Source organism: Anopheles coluzzii, chromosome 2 (assembly GCF_943734685.1).
Source record: "Anopheles coluzzii chromosome 2, AcolN3, whole genome shotgun sequence".
Classification (NCBI taxonomy): domain Eukaryota; kingdom Metazoa; phylum Arthropoda; class Insecta; order Diptera; family Culicidae; genus Anopheles; species Anopheles coluzzii.
The window spans coordinates 65,640,628-65,662,647 of record NC_064670.1 but is presented as its reverse complement, the minus strand read 5'-3'; positions in this window follow the sequence as shown (position 1 = coordinate 65,662,647).

The window sequence follows — 22,020 nt, the reverse complement described above, 5'->3', positions numbered from 1 at the left end:
CAAATAGTGCAAGATGGCTTCATTTGGATGAAACATGGCCGTAACAACGATAATAGATGGCAACAAAACTCAACATCAAATTTCAAGGCCATTGAATTAGTTCAAGATATTTTATGTGGATGAAACATTGCCGTAACAACGATAATAGATGGCAACAAAACTCAACATCAAATTTCAAGGCCATTCAAATAGTGCAATATGGCTTCATTTGGATGAAACATGGCCGTAACAACGATAATAGATGGCAACAAAACTCAACATCAAATTTCAAGGCCATTCAAATAGTGCAAGATGGCTTCATTTGGATGAAACATGGCCGTAACAACGATAATAGATGGCAACAAAACTCAACATCAAATTTCAAGGTCATTCAAATAGTGCAAGATGGCTTCATTTGGATGAAACATGGCCGTAACAACGATAATAGATGGCAACAAAACTCAACATCAAATTTCAAGGCCATTGAATTAGTTCAAGATGTTTTATGTGGATGAAACATGGCCGTAACAACGATAATAGATGGCAACAAAACTCAACATCAAATTTCAAGGCCATTCAAATAGTGCAATATGGCTTCATTTGGATGAAACATGGCCGTAACAACGATAATAGATGGCAACAAAACTCAACATCAAATTTCAAGGTCATTGAATTAGTGCAAAATGGCTTCATTTGGATGAAACATGGCCGTAACAACGATAATAGATGGCAACAAAATTCAACATCAAATTTCAAGGCCATTCAAATAGTGCAAGATGGCTTCATTTGGATGAAACATGGCCGAAACAACGATAATAGATGGCAACAAAACTCAACATCAAATTTCCAGGCCATTCCAATCGTGCAAGATGGCTTCATTTGGATGAAACATGGCTGTAAAAACGATAATAGATGCCAACAAAATTCAACATCAAATTTCAAGGCCATTCAAATAGTGCAAGATGGCTTCATTTGGATGAAACATGGCCATAACAACGATAATAGATGGCAACAAAATTCAACATCAAATTTCAAGGCCATTCAAATAGTGCAAGATGGCTTCATTTGGATGAAACATGGCCGTAACAACGATAATAGATGGCAACAAAATTCAACATCAAATTTCAAGGTCATTGAATTAGTGCAAAATGGCTTCATTTGGATGAAACATGGCCGTAACAACGATAACAGATGGCAACAAAATTCAACATCAAATTTCAAGGCCATTCAAATAGTGCAAGATGGCTTCATTTGGATGAAACATGGCCGTAACAACGATAATAGATGGCAACAAAACTCAACATCAAATTTCAAGGCCATTCAAATAGTGCAAGATGGCTTCATTTGGATGAAACATGGCCGTAACAACGATAATAGATGGCAACAAAATTCAACATCAAATTTCAAGGCCATTCAAATAGTGCAAGATGGCTTCATTTGGATGAAACATGGCTGTAAAAACGATAATAGATGGCAACAAAATTTAACATCAAATTTCAAGGCCATTCAAACAGTGCAATATGGCTTCATTTGGATGAAACATGGCCGTAACAACGATAATAGATGGCAACAAAACTCAACATCAAATTTCAAGGCCATTGAAATAGTGCAAGATGGCTTCATTTGGATGAAAATGGCCGTAACATCGATAATAGATGGCAACAAAACTCAACATCAAATTTCAAGGCCATTCAAATAGTGCAAGATGGCTTCATTTGGATGAAACATGGCCGTAACAACGATAATAGATGGCAACAAAACTCAACATCAAATTTCAAGGCCATTCAAATAGTGCAAGATGGCTTCATTTGGATGAAACATGGCCGTAACAACGATAATAGATGGCAACAAAACTCAACATCAAATTTCAAGGTCATTCAAATAGTGCAAGATGGCTTCATTTGGATGAAACATGGCCGTAACAACGATAATAGATGGCAACAAAACTCAACATCAAATTTCAAGGCCATTCAAATAGTGCAAGATGGCTTCATTTGGATGAAACATGGCCGTAACAACGATAATAGATGGCAACAAAACTCAACATCAAATTTCAAGGCCATTCAAATAGTGCAATATGGCTTCATTTGGATGAAACATGGCCGAAACAACGATAATAGATGGAAACAAAACTCAACATCAAATTTCAAGGCCATTCAAATAGTGCAAGATGGCTTCATTTGAATGAAACATGGCCGAAACAACGATAATAGATGGCAACAAAACTCAACATCAAATTTCAAGGCCATTCAAATAGTGCAATATGGCTTCATTTGGATGAAACATGGCCGAAACAACGATAATAGATGGAAACAAAACTCAACATCAAATTTCAAGGCCATTCAAATAGTGCAAGATGGCTTCATTTGGATGAAACATGGCCATAACAACGATAATAGATGGCAACAAAATTCAACATCAAATTTCAAGGCCATTCAAATAGTGCAAGATGGCTTCATTTGGATGAAACATGGCCGTAACAACGATAATAGATGGCAAAAAAACTCAACATCAAATTTAAAGTACATGCAAATAGTGCAATATGGCTTCATTTGGATGAAACATGACCGTAACAACGATAATAGATGGCAACAAAATTCAACATCAAATTTCAAGGCCATTCAAATAGTGCAAGATGGCTTCATTTGGATGGAACATGGCCGTAACAACGATAATAGATGGCAACAAAACTCAACATCAAATTTCCAGGCCATTCCAATAGTGCAAGATGGCTTCATTTGGATGAAACATGGCTGTAAAAACGATAATAGATGGCAACAAAACTCAACATCAAATGTCAAGGCCATTCAAATAGTGCAATATGGCTTCATTTGGATGAAACATGGCCGTAACAACGATAATAGATGGCAACAAAATTCAACATCAAATTTCAAGATCATTGAATTAGTGCAAAATGGCTTCATTTGGATGAAACATGGCCGTAACAACGATAATAGATGGCAACAAAATTCAACATCAAATTTCAAGGCCATTCAAATAGTGCAAGATGGCTTCATTTGGATGAAACATGGCCGTAACAACGATAATAGATGGCAACAAAATACAACATCAAATTTCAAGGCCATTCAAATAGTGCAATATGGCTTTATTTGGATGAAACATGGCCGTAACAACGATAATAGATGGCAACAAAACTCAACATCAAATTTCAAGGCCATTCAAATAGTGCAAGATGGCTTCATTTGGATGAAACATGGCCGTAGCAACGATAATAGATGGCAACAAAATTCAACATCAAATTTCAAGGCCATTCAAATAGTGCAATATGGCTTCATTTGGATGAAACATGGCCGTAACAACGATAATAGATGGCAACAAAATTCAACATCAAATTTCAAGGCCATTGAATTAGTGCAAAATGGCTTCATTTGGATGAAACATGGCCGTAACAACGATAATAGATGGCAACAAAATTCAACATCGAATTTCAAGGCTATTCAAATAGTGCAATATGGCTTCATTTGGATGAAACATGGCCGTAACAACGATAATAGATGGCAACAAAATTCAACATCAAATTTCAAGGCCATTCAAATAGTGCAAGATGGCTTCATTTGGATGAAACATGGCCGTAACAACGATAATAGGTGGCAACAAAATTCAACATCGAATTTCAAGGCTATTCAAATAGTGCAATATGGCTTCATTTGGATGAAACATGGCCGTAACAACGATAATAGATGGCAACAAAATTCAACATCAAATTTCAAGGCCATTCAAATAGTGCAAGATGGCTTCATTTGGATGAAACATGGCCGTAACAACGATAATAGATGGCAACAAAACTCAACATCAAATTTCAAGGCCATTCAAATAGTGCAAGATGGCTTCATTTGGATGAAACATGGCCGTAACAACGATAATAGATGGCAACAAAACTCAACATCAAATTTCAAGGCCATTCAAATAGTGCAAGATGGCTTCATTTGGATGAAACATGGCCGTAACAACGATAATAGATGGCAACAAAACTCAACATCAAATTTCAAGGCCATTGAAATAGTGCAAGATGGCTTCATTTGGATGAAACATGGCCGTAACAACGATAATAGATGGCAACAAAATTTTACATCAAATTTCAAGGCCATTCAAATAGTGCAATATGGCTTCATTTGGATGAAACATGGCCGTAACAACGATAATAGATGGCAACAAAACTCAACATCAAATTTCAAGGCCATTGAAATAGTGCAAGATGGCTTCATTTGGATGAAAATGGCCGTAACATCGATAATAGATGGCAACCAAACTCAACATCAAATTTCAAGGCCATTCAAATAGTGCAAGATGGCTTCATTTGGATGAAACATGGCCGTAACAACGATAATAGATGGCAACAAAATTCAACATCAAATTTCAAGGCCATTCGAATAGTGCAAGATGGCTTCATTTGGATGAAACATGGCCAAAACAACGATAATAGATGTAAACAAATCTCAACATCAAATTTCAAGGCCATTCAAATAGTGCAAGATGGCTTCATTTGGATGAAACATGGCCGTAACAACGATAATAGATGGCAACAAAATTCAACATCAATTTTCAAGGCCATTCAAATAGTGCAAGATGGCTTCATTTGGATGAAACATGGCTGTAAAAACGATAATAGATGGCAACAAAATTTAACATCAAATTTCAAGGCCATTCAAATAGTGCAATATGGCTTCATTTGGATGAAACATGGCCGTAACAACGATAATAGATGGCAACAAAACTCAACATCAAATTTCAAGGCCATTGAAATAGTGCAAGATGGCTTCATTTGGATGAAAATGGCCGTAACATCGATAATAGATGGCAACAAAACTCAACATCAAATTTCAAGGCCATTCAAATAGTGCAAGATGGCTTCATTTGGATGAAACATGGCCGTAACAACGATAATAGATGGCAACAAAATACAACATCAAATTTCAAGGCCATTCAAATAGTGCAAGATGGCTTCATTTGGATGAAACATGGCCGTAACAACGATAATAGATGGCAACAAAGCTCAACATCAAATTTCAAGGCCATTCAAATAGTGCAAGATGGCTTCATTTGGATGAAACATGGCCGTACCAACGATAATAGATGGCAACAAAACTCAACATCACATTTCAAGGCCATTCCAATAGTGCAAGATGGCTTCATTTGGATGAAACATGGCCGTAACAACGATAATAGATGGCAACAAAACTCAACATCAAATTTCAAGGCCATTCAAATAGTGCAAGATGGCTTCATTTGGATGAAACATGGCCAAAACAACTTTAATAGATGGAAACAAATCTCAACATCAAATTTCAAGGCCATTCAAATAGTGCAAGATGGCTTCATTTGGATGAAACATGGCCAAAACAACGATAATAGATGGCAACAAAATTCAACATCAAATTTCAAGGCCATTCAAATAGTGCAAGATGGCTTCATTTGGATGAAACATGGCCGTAACAACGATAATAGATGGCAACAAAATTCAACATCAAATTTCAAGGTCATTGAATTAGTGCAAAATGGCTTCATTTGGATGAAACATGGCCGTAACAACGATAATAGATGGCAACAAAATTCAACATCAAATTTCAAGGCCATTCAAATAGTGCAAGATGGCTTCATTTGGATGAAACATGGCCGTAACAACGATAATAGATGGCAACAAAACTCAACATCAAATTTCAAGGCCATTCAAATAGTGCAAGATGGCTTCATTTGGATGAAACATGGCCCTAACAACGATAATAGATGGCAACAAAATTCAACATCAAATTTCAAGGCCATTCAAATAGTGCAAGATGGCTTCATTTGGATGAAACATGGCTGTAAAAACGATAATAGATGGCAACAAAATTTAACATCAAATTTCAAGGCCATTGAAATAGTGCAATATGGCTTCATTTGGATGAAACATGGCCGTAACAACGATAATAGATGGAAACAAAATTCAACATCAAATTTCAAGGTCATTGAATAAGTGCAAAATGGCTTCATTTGGATGAAACATGACCGTAACAACGATAATAGATGGCAACAAAACTCAACATCAAATTTCAAGGCCATTCAAATAGTGCAAGATGGCTTCATTTGGATGAAACATTGTCAAAACAACTTTAATAGATGGAAACAAATCTCAACATCAAATTTCAAGGCCATTCAAATAGTGCAAGATGGCTTCATTTGGATGAAACATGGCCAAAACAACGATAATAGATGGCAACAAAATTCAACATCAAATTTCAAGGCCATTCAAATAGTGCAAGATGGCTTCATTTGGATCAAACATGGCCGTAACAACGATAATAGATGGCAACAAAACTCAACATCAAATTTCAAGGCCATTGAAATAGTGCAAGATGGCTTCATTTGGATGAAACATGGCCGTAACAACGATAATAGATGGCAACAAAACTCAACATCAAATTTCAAGGCCATTCAAATAGTGCAAGATGGCTTCATTTGGATGAAACATGGCCGTAACAACGATAATAGATGGCAACAAAACTCAACATCAAATTTCAAGGTCATTCAAATAGTGCAAGATGGCTTCATTTGGATGAAACATGGCCGTAACAACGATAATAGATGGCAACAAAACTCAACATCAAATTTCAAGGCCATTGAATTAGTTCAAGATGTTTTATGTGGATGAAACATTGCCGTAACAACGATAATAGATGGCAACAAAACTCAACATCAAATTTCAAGGCCATTCAAATAGTGCAAGATGGCTTCATTTGGATGAAACATGGCCAAAACAACGATAATAGATGGCAACAAAACTCAACATCAAATTTCAAGGCCATTCAAATAGTGCAAGATGGCTTCATTTGGATGAAACATGGCCGTAACAACGATAATAGATGGCAACAAAACTCAACATCAAATTTCAAGGCCATTCAAATAGTGCAAGATGGCTTCATTTGGATGAAACATGGCCGTACCAACGATAATAGATGGCAACAAAACTCAACATCAAATTTCAAGGCCATTCCAATAGTGCAAGATGGCTTCATTTGGATGAAACATGGCCGTAACAACGATAATAGATGGCAACAAAACTCAACATCAAATTTCAAGGCCATTCAAATAGTGCAAGATGGCTTCATTTGGATGAAACATGGCCAAAACAACTTTAATAGATGGAAACAAATCTCAACATCAAATTTCAAGGCCATTCAAATAGTGCAAGATGGCTTCATTTGGATGAAACATGGCCATAACAACGATAATAGATGGCAACAAAATTCAACATCAAATTTCAAGGCCATTCAAATAGTGCAAGATGGCTTCATTTGGATGAAACATGGCCGTAACAACGATAATAGATGGCAACAAAATTCAACATCAAATTTCAAGGTCATTGAATTAGTGCAAAATGGCTTCATTTGGATGAAACATGGCCGTAACAACGATACTAGATGGCAACAAAATTCAACATCAAATTTCAAGGCCATTCAAATAGTGCAAGATGGCTTCATTTGGATGAAACATGGCCGAAACAACGATAATAGATGGCAACAAAACTCAACATAAAAATTTCAGGCCATTCAAATAGTGCAAGATGGCTTCATTTGGATGAAACATGGCCGTAACAACGATAATACATGGCAACAAAATTCAACATCAAATTTCAAGGCCAATCAATTAGTGCAAGATGGCTTCATTTGGATGAAGCATGGCTGTAAAAACGATAATAGATGGCAACAAAATTTAACATCAAATTTCAAGGCCATTGAAATAGTGCAATATGGCTTCATTTGGATGAAACATGGCCGTAACAACGATAATAGATGGCAACAAAACTCAACATCAAATTTCAAGGCCATTGAAATAGTGCAAGATGGCTTCATTTGGATGAAACATGGCCGTAACATCGATAATAGATGGCAACAAAACTCAACATCAAATTTAAAGTACATGCAACTAGTGCAATATGGCTTCATTTGGATGAAACATGGCCGTAACAACGATAATAGATGGCAACAAAATTCAACATCAAATTTCAAGGCCATTCAAATAGTGCAAGATGGCTTCATTTGGATGAAACATGGCCGTAACAACGATAATAGATGGCAACAAAGCTCAACATCAAATTTCAAGGCCATTCAAATAGTGCAAGATGGCTTCATTTGGATGAAACATGGCCGTAACAACGATAATAGATGGCAACAAAACTCAACATCAAATTTCAAGGCCATTGAAATAGTGCAAGATGGCTTCATTTGGATGAAACATGGCCGTAACATCGATAATAGATGGCAACAAAACTCAACATCAAATTTCAAGGCCATTGAAATAGTGCAAGATGGCTTCATTTGGATGAAACATGGCCGTAACAACGATAATAGATGGCAACAAAACTCAACATCAAATTTCAAGGCCATTCAAATAGTGCAAGATGGCTTCATTTGGATGAAACATGGCCGTAACAACGATAATAGATGGCAACAAAACTCAACATCAAATTTCAAGGTCATTCAAATAGTGCAAGATGGCTTCATTTGGATGAAACATGGCCGTAACAACGATAATAGATGGCAACAAAACTCAACATCAAATTTCAAGGCCATTCAAATAGTGCAAGATGGCTTCATTTGGATGAAAATGGCCGTAACATCGATAATAGATGGCAACAAAACTCAACATCAAATTTCAAGGCCATTGAAATAGTGCAAGATGGCTTCATTTGGATGAAACATGGCCGTAACAACGATAATAGATGGCAACAAAACTCAACATCAAATTTCAAGGCCATTGAAATAGTGCAAGATGGCTTCATTTGGATGAAACATGGCCGTAACAACGATAATAGATGGCAACAAAACTCAACATCAAATTTCAAGGCCATTCAAATAGTGCAAGATGGCTTCATTTGGATGAAACATGGCCGTAACAACGATAATAGATGGCAACAAAATTCAACATCAAATTTCAAGGTCATTGAATTAGTGCAAAATGGCTTCATTTGGATGAAACATGGCCGTAACATCGATAATAGATGGCAACAAAACTCAACATCAAATTTCAAGGCCATTGAAATAGTGCAAGATGGCTTCATTTGGATGAAACATGGCCGTAACAACGATAATAGATGGCAACAAAACTCAACATCAAATTTCAAGGCCATTGAAATAGTGCAAGATGGCTTCATTTGGATGAAAATGGCCGTAACATCGATAATAGATGGCAACAAAACTCAACATCAAATTTCAAGGCCATTGAAATAGTGCAAGATGGCTTCATTTGGATGAAACATGGCCGTAACAACGATAATAGATGGCAACAAAACTCAACATCAAATTTCAAGGCCATTCAAATAGTGCAAGATGGCTTCATTTGGATGAAACATGGCCGTAACAACGATAATAGATGGCAACAAAACTCAACATCAAATTTCAAGGTCATTCAAATAGTGCAAGATGGCTTCATTTGGATGAAACATGGCCGTAACAACGATAATAGATGGCAACAAAATTCAACATCAAATTTCAAGGCCATTCAAATAGTGCAAGATGGCTTCATTTGGATGAAACATGGCCGAAACAACGATAATAGATGGCAACAAAACTCAACATCAAATTTTCAGGCCATTCAAATAGTGCAAGATGGCTTCATTTGGATGAAACATGGCCGTAACAACGATAATACATGGCAACAAAATTCAACATCAAATTTCAAGGCCATTCAAATAGTGCAAGATGGCTTCATTTGGATGAAGCATGGCTGTAAAAACGATAATAGATGGCAACAAAATTTAACATCAAATTTCAAGGCCATTGAAATAGTGCAATATGGCTTCATTTGGATGAAACATGGCCGTAACAACGATAATAGATGGCAACAAAACTCAACATCAAATTTCAAGGCCATTCAAATAGTGCAATATGGCTTCATTTGGATGAAACATGGCCGTAACAACGATAATAGATGGCAACAAAACTCAACATCAAATTTCAAGGCCATTCAAATAGTGCAAGATGGCTTCATTTGGATGAAACATGGCCGTAACAACGATAATAGATGGCAACAAAACTCAACATCAAATTTCAAGGTCATTCAAATAGTGCAAGATGGCTTCATTTGGATGAAACATGGCCGTAACAACGATAATAGATGGCAACAAAACTCAACATCAAATTTCAAGGCCATTGAATTAGTTCAAGATGTTTTATGTGGATGAAACATGACCGTAACAACGATAATAGATGGCAACAAAACTCAACATCAAATTTCAAGGCCATTCAAATAGTGCAATATGGCTTCATTTGGATGAAACATGGCCGTAACAACGATAATAGATGGCAACAAAACTCAACATCAAATTTCAAGGTCATTGAATTAGTGCAAAATGGCTTCATTTGGATGAAACATGGCCGTAACAACGATAATAGATGGCAACAAAATTCAACATCAAATTTCAAGGCCATTCAAATAGTGCAAGATGGCTTCATTTGGATGAAACATGGCCGTAACAACGATAATAGATGGCAACAAAATTTAACATCAAATTTCAAGGCCATTGAAATAGTGCAAGATGGCTTCATTTGGATGAAACATGGCCGTAACAACGATAATAGATGGCAACAAAACTCAACATCAAATTTCAAGGCCATTGAAATAGTGCAAGATGGCTTCATTTGGATGAAACATGGCCGTAACAACGATAATAGATGGCAACAAAATTTAACATCAAATTTCAAGGCCATTGAAATAGTGCAATATGGCTTCATTTGGATGAAACATGGCCGTAACAACGATAATAGATGGCAACAAAACTCAACATCAAATTTCAAGGCCATTGAAATAGTGCAAGATGGCTTCATTTGGATGAAACATGGCCGTAACAACGATAATAGATGGCAACAAAATTCAACATCAAATTTCAAGGCCATTCAAATAGTGCAAGATGGCTTCATTTGGATGAAACATGGCCGAAACAACGATAATAGATGGCAACAAAACTCAACATCAAATTTCCAGGCCATTCAAATAGTGCAAGATGGCTTCATTTGGATGAAACATGGCCGTAACAACGATAATAGATGGCAACAAAACTCAACATCAAATTTCAAGGTCATTCAAATAGTGCAAGATGGCTTCATTTGGATGAAACATGGCCGTAACAACGATAATAGATGGCAACAAAACTCAACATCAAATTTCAAGGCCATTGAAACAGTGCAAGATGGCTTCATTTGGATGAAAATGGCCGTAACATCGATAATAGATGGCAACAAAACTCAACATCAAATTTCAAGGCCATTCAAATAGTGCAAGATGGCTTCATTTGGATGAAACATGGCCGTAACAACGTTAATAGATGGCAACAAAACTCAACATCAAATTTCAAGGCCATTGAATTAGTTCAAGATGTTTTATGTGGATGAAACATGGCCGTAACAACGATAATAGATGGCAACAAAACTCAACATCAAATTTCAAGGCCATTCAAATAGTGCAAGATGGCTTCATTTGGATGAAACATGGCCGTAACAACGATAATAGATGGCAACAAAATTCAACATCAAATTTCAAGGTCATTGAATTAGTGCAAAATGGCTTCATTTGGATGAAACATGGCCGTAACAACGATAATAGATGGCAACAAAATTCAACATCAAATTTCAAGGCCATTCAAATAGTGCAAGATGGCTTCATTTGGATGAAACATGGCCGAAACAACGATAATAGATGGCAACAAAACTCAACATCAAATTTCCAGGCCATTCCAATAGTGCAAGATGGCTTCATTTGGATGAAACATGGCCAAAACAACTTTAATAGATGGCAACAAAACTCAACATCAAATTTCAAGGCCATTCAAATAGTGCAAGATGGCTTCATTTGGATGAAACATGGGCGAAACAACGATAATAGATGGCAACAAAACTCAACATCAAATTTCCAGGCCATTCAAATAGTGCAAGATGGCTTCATTTGGATGAAACATGGCCGTAACAACGATAATACATGGCAACAAAATTCAACATCAAATTTCAAGGCCATTCAAATAGTGCAAGATGGCTTCATTTGGATGAAACATGGCCGTAACAACGATAATAGATGGCAAAAAAACTCAACATCAAATTTCAAGGCCATTCAAATAGTGCAAGATGGCTTCATTTGGATGAAACATGGCCGTAACAACGATAATAGATGGCAACAAAATTCAACATCAAATTTCAAGGCCATTCAAATAGTGCAAGATGGCTTCATTTGGATGAAACATGGCTGTAAAAACGAGAATAGATGGCAACAAAATTTAACATCAAATTTCAAGGCCATTGAAATAGTGCAATATGGCTTCATTTGGATGAAACATGGCCGTAACAACGATAATAGATGGCAACAAAACTCAACATCAAATTTCAAGGCCATTGAAATAGTGCAAGATGGCTTCATTTGGATGAAACATGGCCGTAACATCGATAATAGATGGCAACAAAACTCAACATCAAATTTCAAGGCCATTCAAATAGTGCAAGATGGCTTCATTTGGATGAAACATGGCCGTAACAACGATAATAGATGGCAACAAAACTCAACATCAAATTTCAAGGCCATTCAAATAGTGCAAGATGGCTTCATTTGGATGAAACATGGCCGTAACAACGTTAATAGATGGCAACAAAACTCAACATCAAATTTCAAGGCCATTGAATTAGTTCAAGATGTTTTATGTGGATGAAACATGGCCGTAACAACGATAATAGATGGCAACAAAACTCAACATCAAATTTCAAGGCCATTCAAATAGTGCAAGATGGCTTCATTTGGATGAAACATGGCCGTAACAACGATAATAGATGGCAACAAAATTCAACATCAAATTTCAAGGTCATTGAATTAGTGCAAAATGGCTTCATTTGGATGAAACATGGCCGTAACAACGATAATAGATGGCAACAAAATTCAACATCAAATTTCAAGGCCATTCAAATAGTGCAAGATGGCTTCATTTGGATGAAACATGGCCGAAACAACGATAATAGATGGCAACAAAACTCAACATCAAATTTCCAGGCCATTCCAATAGTGCAAGATGGCTTCATTTGGATGAAACATGGCTGTAAAAACGATAATAGATGGCAAAAAAACTCAACATCAAATTTCAAGGCCATTGAAATAGTGCAATATGGCTTCATTTGGATGAAACATGGCCGTAACAACGATAATAGATGGCAACAAAACTCAACATCAAATTTCAAGGCCATTCAAATAGTGCAATATGGCTTCATTTGGATGAAACATGGCCGTAACAACGATAATAGATGGCAACAAAATTTAACATCAAATTTCAAGGCCGTTCAAATAGTGCAATATGGCTTCATTTGGATGAAACATGGCCGTAACAACGATAATAGATGGCAACCAAACTCAACATCAAATTTCAAGGCCATTCAAATAGTGCAAGATATCTTCATTTGGATGAAACATGGCCGTAACAACGATAATAGATGCCAACAAAATTCAACATCAAATTTCAAGGCCATTCAAATAGTGCAAGATGGCTTCATTTGGATGAAACATGGCCATAACAACGATAATAGATGGCAACAAAATTCAACATCAAATTTCAAGGCCATTCAAATAGTGCAAGATGGCTTCATTTGGATGAAACATGGCCGTAACAACGATAATAGATGGCAACAAAATTCAACATCAAATTTCAAGGTCATTGAATTAGTGCAAAATGGCTTCATTTGGATGAAACATGGCCGTAACAACGATAATAGATGGCAACAAAATTCAACATCAAATTTCAAGGCCATTCAAATAGTGCAAGATGGCTTCATTTGGATGAAACATGGCCGAAACAACGATAATAGATGGCAACAAAACTCAACATCAAATTTCAAGGCCATTCAAATAGTGCAAGATGGCTTCATTTGGATGAAACATGGCCGTAACAACGATAATAGATGGCAACAAAACTCAACATCAAATTTCAAGGCCATTGAAATAGTGCAAGATGGCTTCATTTGGATGAAAATGGCCGTAACATCGATAATAGATGGCAACAAAACTCAACATCAAATTTCAAGGCCATTCAAATAGTGCAAGATGGCTTCATTTGGATGAAACATGGCCGTAACAACGATAATAGATGGCAACAAAACTCAACATCAAATTTCAAGGCCATTCAAATAGTGCAAGATGGCTTCATTTGGATGAAACATGGCCGTAACAACGATAATAGATGGCAAAAAAACTCAACATCAAATTTCAAGGCCATTCAAATAGTGCAATATGGCTTCATTTGGATGAAACATGGCCGTACCAACGATAATAGATGGCAACAAAACTCAACATCAAATTTCAAGGCCATTCCAATAGTGCAAGATGGCTTCATTTGGATGAAACATGGCCGTAACAACGATAATAGATGGCAACAAAACTCAACATCAAATTTCAAGGCCATTCAAATAGTGCAAGATGGCTTCATTTGGATGAAACATGGCCAAAACAACTTTAATAGATGGAAACAAATCTCAACATCAAATTTCAAGGCCATTCAAATAGTGCAAGATGGCTTCATTTGGATGAAACATGGCCAAAACAACGATAATAGATGGCAACAAAATTCAACATCAAATTTCAAGGCCATGCAAATAGTGCAAGATGGCTTCATTTGGATGAAACATGACCGTAACAACGATAATAGATGGAAACAAAATTCAACATCAAATTTCAAGGTCATTGAATTAGTGCAAAATGGCTTCATTTGGATGAAACATGGCCGTAACAACGATAATAGATGGCAACAAAATTCAACATCAAATTTCAATGCCATTCAAATAGTGCAAGATGGCTTCATTTGGATGAAACATGGCCGAAACAACGATAATAGATGGCAACAAAACTCAACATCAAATTTCCAGGCCATTCAAATAGTGCAAGATGGCTTCATTTGGATGAAACATGGCCGTAACAACGATAATACATGGCAACAAAATTCAACATCAAATTTCAAGGCCATTCAAATAGTGCAAGATGGCTTCATTTGGATGAAACATGGCCGTTACAACGATAATAGATGGCAACAAAACTCAACATCAAATTTCAAGGCCATTCAAATAGTGCAAGATGGCTTCATTTGGATGAAACATGGCCGTACCAACGATAATAGATGCCAACAAAATTCAACATCAAATTTCAAGGCCATTGAAATAGTGCAATATGGCTTCATTGGGATGAAACATGGCCGTAACATCGATAATAGATGGCAACAAAACTCAACATCAAATTTCAAGGCCATTGAAATAGTGCAAGATGGCTTCATTTGGATGAAAATGACCGTAACATCGATAATAGATGGCAACAAAACTCAACATCAAATTTCAAGGCCATTGAAATAGTGCAAGATGGCTTCATTTGGATGAAACATGGCCGTAACAACGATAATAGATGGCAACAAAACTCAACATCAAATTTCAAGGCCATTCAAATAGTGCAAGATGGCTTCATTTGGATGAAACATGGCCGTAACAACGATAATAGATGGCAACAAAACTCAACATCAAATTTCAAGGTCATTCAAATAGTGCAAGATGGCTTCATTTGGATGAAACATGGCCGTAACAACGATAATAGATGGCAACAAAACTCAACATCAAATTTCAAGGCCATTGAATTAGTTCAAGATGTTTTATGTGGATGAAACATTGCCGTAACAACGATAATAGATAGCAACAAAACTCAACATCAAATTTCAAGGCCATTCAAATAGTGCAATATGGCTTCATTTGGATGAAACATGGCCGTAACAACGATAATAGATGGCAACAAAACTCAACATCAAATTTCAAGGTCATTGAATTAGTGCAAAATGGCTTCATTTGGATGAAACATGGCCGTAACAACGATAATAGATGGCAACAAAATTCAACATCAAATTTCAAGGCCATTCAAATAGTGCAAGATGGCTTCATTTGGATGAAACATGGCCGAAACAACGATAATAGATGGCAACAAAACTCAACATCAAATTTCAAGGCCATTGAAATAGTGCAAGATGGCTTCATTTGGATGAAACATGGCCGTAACATCGATAATAGATGGCAACAAAACTCAACATCAAATTTAAAGTACATGCAAATAGTGCAATATGGCTTCATTTGGATGAAACATGGCCGTAACAACGATAATAGATGGCAACAAAATTCAACATCAAATTTCAAGGCCATTCAAATAGTGCAAGATGGCTTCATTTGGATGAAACATGGCCGTAACAACGATAATAGATGGCAACAAAGCTCAACATCAAATTTCAAGGCCATTGAAATAGTGCAAGATGGCTTCATTTGGATGAAACATGACCGTAACAACGATAATAGATGGCAACAAAATTCAACATCAATTTTCAAGGCCATTCAAATAGTGCAATATGGCTTCATTTGGATGAAACATGGCCGTAACAACGATAATAGATGGCAACAAAACTCAACATCAAATTTCAAGGCCATTCAAATAGTGCAAGATGGCTTCATTTGGATGAAAATGGCCGTAACATCGATAATAGATGGCAACAAAACTCAACATCAAATTTCAAGGCCATTGAAATAGTGCAAGATGGCTTCATTTGGATGAAACATGGCCGTAACAACGATAATAGATGGCAACAAAACTCAACATCAAATTTCAAGGCCATTCAAATAGTGCAAGATGGCTTCATTTGGATGAAACATGGCCGTAACAACGATAATAGATGGCAACAAAACTCAACATCAAATTTCAAGGTCATTCAAATAGTGCAAGATGGCTTCATTTGGATGAAACATGGCCGTAACAACGATAATACATGGCAACAAAACTCAACATCAAAATCAAGGCCATTGAATTAGTTCAAGATGTTTTATGTGGATGAAACATTGCCGTAACAACGATAATAGATGGCAACAAAACTCAACATCAAATTTCAAGGCCATTCAAATAGTGCAATATGGCTTCATTTGGATGAAACATGGCCGTAACAACGATAATAGATGGCAACAAAACTCAACATCAAATTTCAAGGCCATTCAAATAGTGCAAGATGGCTTCATTTGGATGAAACATGGCCGTAACAACGATAATAGATGGCAACAAAACTCAACATCAAATTTCAAGGTCATTCAAATAGTGCAAGATGGCTTCATTTGGATGAAACATGGCCGTAACAACGATAATAGATGGCAACAAAACTCAACATCAAATTTCAAGGCCATTGAATTAGTTCAAGATGTTTTATGTGGATGAAACATTGCCGTAACAACGATAATAGATGGCAACAAAACTCAACATCAAATTTCAAGGCCATTCAAATAGTGCAATATGGCTTCATTTGGATGAAACATGGCCGTAACAACGATAATAGATGGCAACAAAACTCAACATCAAATTTCAAGGTCATTGAATTAGTGCAAAATGGCTTCATTTGGATGAAACATGGCCGTAACAACGATAATAGATGGCAACAAAATTCAACATCAAATTTCAAGGCCATTCAAATAGTGCAAGATGGCTTCATTTGGATGAAACATGGCCGAAACAACGATAATAGATGGCAACAAAACTCAACATCAAATTTCCAGGCCATTCCAATAGTGCAAGATGGCTTCATTTGGATGAAACATGGCTGTAAAAACGATAATAGATGCCAACAAAATTCAACATCAAATGTCAAGGCCATTCAAATAGTGCAAGATGGCTTCATTTGGATGAAACATGGCCATAACAACGATAATAGATGGCAACAAAATTCAACATCAAATTTCAAGGCCATTCAAATAGTGCAAGATGGCTTCATTTGGATGAAACATGGCCGTAACAACGATAATAGATGGCAACAAAATTCAACATCAAATTTCAAGGTCATTGAATTAGTGCAAAATGGCTTCATTTGGATGAAACATGGCCGTAACAACGATAACAGATGGCAACAAAATTCAACATCAAATTTCAAGGCCATTCAAATAGTGCAAGATGGCTTCATTTGGATGAAACATGGCCGTAACAACGATAATAGATGGCAACAAAACTCAACATCAAATTTCAAGGTCATTCAAATAGTGCAAGATGGCTTCATTTGGATGAAACATGGCCGTAACAACGATAATAGATGGCAACAAAATTCAACATCAAATTTCAAGGCCATTCAAATAGTGCAAGATGGCTTCATTTGGATGAAACATGGCTGTAAAAACGATAATAGATGGCAACAAAATTTAACATCAAATTTCAAGGCCATTCAAACAGTGCAATATGGCTTCATTTGGATGAAACATGGCCGTAACAACGATAATAGATGGCAACAAAACTCAACATCAAATTTCAAGGCCATTGAAATAGTGCAAGATGGCTTCATTTGGATGAAAATGGCCGTAACATCGATAATAGATGGCAACAAAACTCAACATCAAATTTCAAGGCCATTCAAATAGTGCAAGATGGCTTCATTTGGATGAAACATGGCCGTAACAACGATAATAGATGGCAACAAAACTCAACATCAAATTTCAAGGCCATTCAAATAGTGCAAGATGGCTTCATTTGGATGAAACATGGCCGTAACAACGATAATAGATGGCAACAAAACTCAACATCAAATTTCAAGGTCATTCAAATAGTGCAAGATGGCTTCATTTGGATGAAACATGGCCGTAACAACGATAATAGATGGCAACAAAACTCAACATCAAATTTCAAGGCCATTCAAATAGTGCAAGATGGCTTCATTTGGATGAAACATGGCCGTAACAACGATAATAGATGGCAACAAAACTCAACATCAAATTTCAAGGCCATTCAAATAGTGCAATATGGCTTCATTTGGATGAAACATGGCCGAAACAACGATAATAGATGGAAACAAAACTCAACATCAAATTTCAAGGCCATTCAAATAGTGCAAGATGGCTTCATTTGGATGAAACATGGCCGAAACAACGATAATAGATGGCAACAAAACTCAACATCAAATTTCAAGGCCATTCAAATAGTGCAATATGGCTTCATTTGGATGAAACATGGCCGAAACAACGATAATACATGGCAACAAAATTCAACATCAAATTTCAAGGCCATTCAAATAGTGCAAGATGGCTTCATTTGGATGAAACATGGCCATAACAACGATAATAGATGGCAACAAAATTCAACATCAAATTTCAAGGCCATTCAAATAGTGCAAGATGGCTTCATTTGGATGAAACATGGCCGTAACAACGATAATAGATGGCAACAAAACTCAACATCAAATTTCAAGGCCATTGAATTAGTTCAAGATATTTTATGTGGATGAAACATTGCCGTAACAACGATAATAGATGGCAACAAAACTCAACATCAAATTTCAAGGCCATTCAAATAGTGCAATATGGCTTCATTTGGATGAAACATGGCCGTAACAACGATAATAGATGGCAACAAAACTCAACATCAAATTTCAAGGCCATTCAAATAGTGCAAGATGGCTTCATTTGGATGAAACATGGCCGTAACAACGATAATAGATGGCAACAAAACTCAACATCAAATTTCAAGGTCATTCAAATAGTGCAAGATGGCTTCATTTGGATGAAACATGGCCGTAACAACGATAATAGATGGCAACAAAACTCAACATCAAATTTCAAGGCCATTGAATTAGTTCAAGATGTTTTATGTGGATGAAACATTGCCGTAACAACGATAATAGATGGCAACAAAACTCAACATCAAATTTCAAGGCCATTCAAATAGTGCAATATGGCTTCATTTGGATGAAACATGGCCGTAACAACGATAATAGATGGCAACAAAACTCAACATCAAATTTCAAGGTCATTGAATTAGTGCAAAATGGCTTCATTTGGATGAAACATGGCCGTAACAACGATAATAGATGGCAACAAAATTCAACATCAAATTTCAAGGCCATTCAAATAGTGCAAGATGGCTTCATTTGGATGAAACATGGCCGAAACAACGATAATAGATGGCAACAAAACTCAACATCAAATTTCCAGGCCATTCCAATAGTGCAAGATGGCTTCATTTGGATGAAACATGGCTGTAAAAACGATAATAGATGCCAACAAAATTCAACATCAAATTTCAAGGCCATTCAAATAGTGCAAGATGGCTTCATTTGGATGAAACATGGCCATAACAACGATAATAGATGGCAACAAAATTCAACATCAAATTTCAAGGCCATTCAAATAGTGCAAGATGGCTTCATTTGGATGAAACATGGCCGTAACAACGATAATAGATGGCAACAAAATTCAACATCAAATTTCAAGGTCATTGAATTAGTGCAAAATGGCTTCATTTGGATGAAACATGGCCGTAACAACGATAACAGATGGCAACAAAATTCAACATCAAATTTCAAGGCCATTCAAATAGTGCAAGATGGCTTCATTTGGATGAAACATGGCCGTAACAACGATAATAGATGGCAACAAAACTCAACATCAAATTTCAAGGCCATTCAAATAGTGCAAGATGGCTTCATTTGGATGAAACATGGCCGTAACAACGATAATAGATGGCAACAAAATTCAACATCAAATTTCAAGGCCATTCAAATAGTGCAAGATGGCTTCATTTGGATGAAACATGGCTGTAAAAACGATAATAGATGGCAACAAAACTCAACATCAAATTTCAAGGCCATTCAAACAGTGCAATATGGCTTCATTTGGATGAAACATGGCCGTAACAACGATAATAGATGGCAACAAAACTCAACATCAAATTTCAAGGCCATTGAAATAGTGCAAGATGGCTTCATTTGGATGAAAATGGCCGTAACATCGATAATAGATGGCAACAAAACTCAACATCAAATTTCAAGGCCATTCAAATAGTGCAAGATGGCTTCATTTGGATGAAACATGGCCGTAACAACGATAATAGATGGCAACAAAATTCAACATCAAATTTCAAGGCCATTCAAATAGTGCAAGATGGCTTCATTTGGATGAAACATGGCCGTAACAACGATAATAGATGGCAACAAAACTCAACATCAAATTTCAAGGTCATTCAAATAGTGCAAGATGGCTTCATTTGGATGAAACATGGCCGTAACAACGATAATAGATGGCAACAAAACTCAACATCAAATTTCAAGGCCATTCAAATAGTGCAAGATGGCTTCATTTGGATGAAACATGGCCGTAACAACGATAATAGATGGCAACAAAACTCAACATCAAATTTCAAGGCCATTCAAATAGTGCAATATGGCTTCATTTGGATGAAACATGGCCGAAACAACGATAATAGATGGAAACAAAACTCAACATCAAATTTCAAGGCCATTCAAATAGTGCAAGATGGCTTCATTTGGATGAAACATGGCCGAAACAACGATAATAGATGGCAACAAAACTCAACATCAAATTTCAAGGCCATTCAAATAGTGCAATATGGCTTCATTTGGATGAAACATGGCCGAAACAACGATAATAGATGGAAACAAAACTCAACATCAAATTTCAAGGCCATTCAAATAGTGCAAGATGGCTTCATTTGGATGAAACATGGCCATAACAACGATAATAGATGGCAACAAAATTCAACATCAAATTTCAAGGCCATTCAAATAGTGCAAGATGGCTTCATTTGGATGAAACATGGCCGTAACAACGATAATAGATGGCAAAAAAACTCAACATCAAATTTAAAGTACATGCAAATAGTGCAATATGGCTTCATTTGGATGAAACATGACCGTAACAACGATAATAGATGGCAACAAAATTCAACATCAAATTTCAAGGCCATTCAAATAGTGCAAGATGGCTTCATTTGGATGAAACATGGCCGAAACAACGATAATAGATGGAAACAAAACTCAACATCAAATTTCAAGGCCATTCAAATAGTGCAAGATGGCTTCATTTGGATGAAACATGGCCGAAACAACGATAATAGATGGCAACAAAACTCAACATCAAATTTCAAGGCCATTCAAATAGTGCAATATGGCTTCATTTGGATGAAACATGGCCGAAACAACGATAATAGATGGAAACAAAACTCAACATCAAATTTCAAGGCCATTCA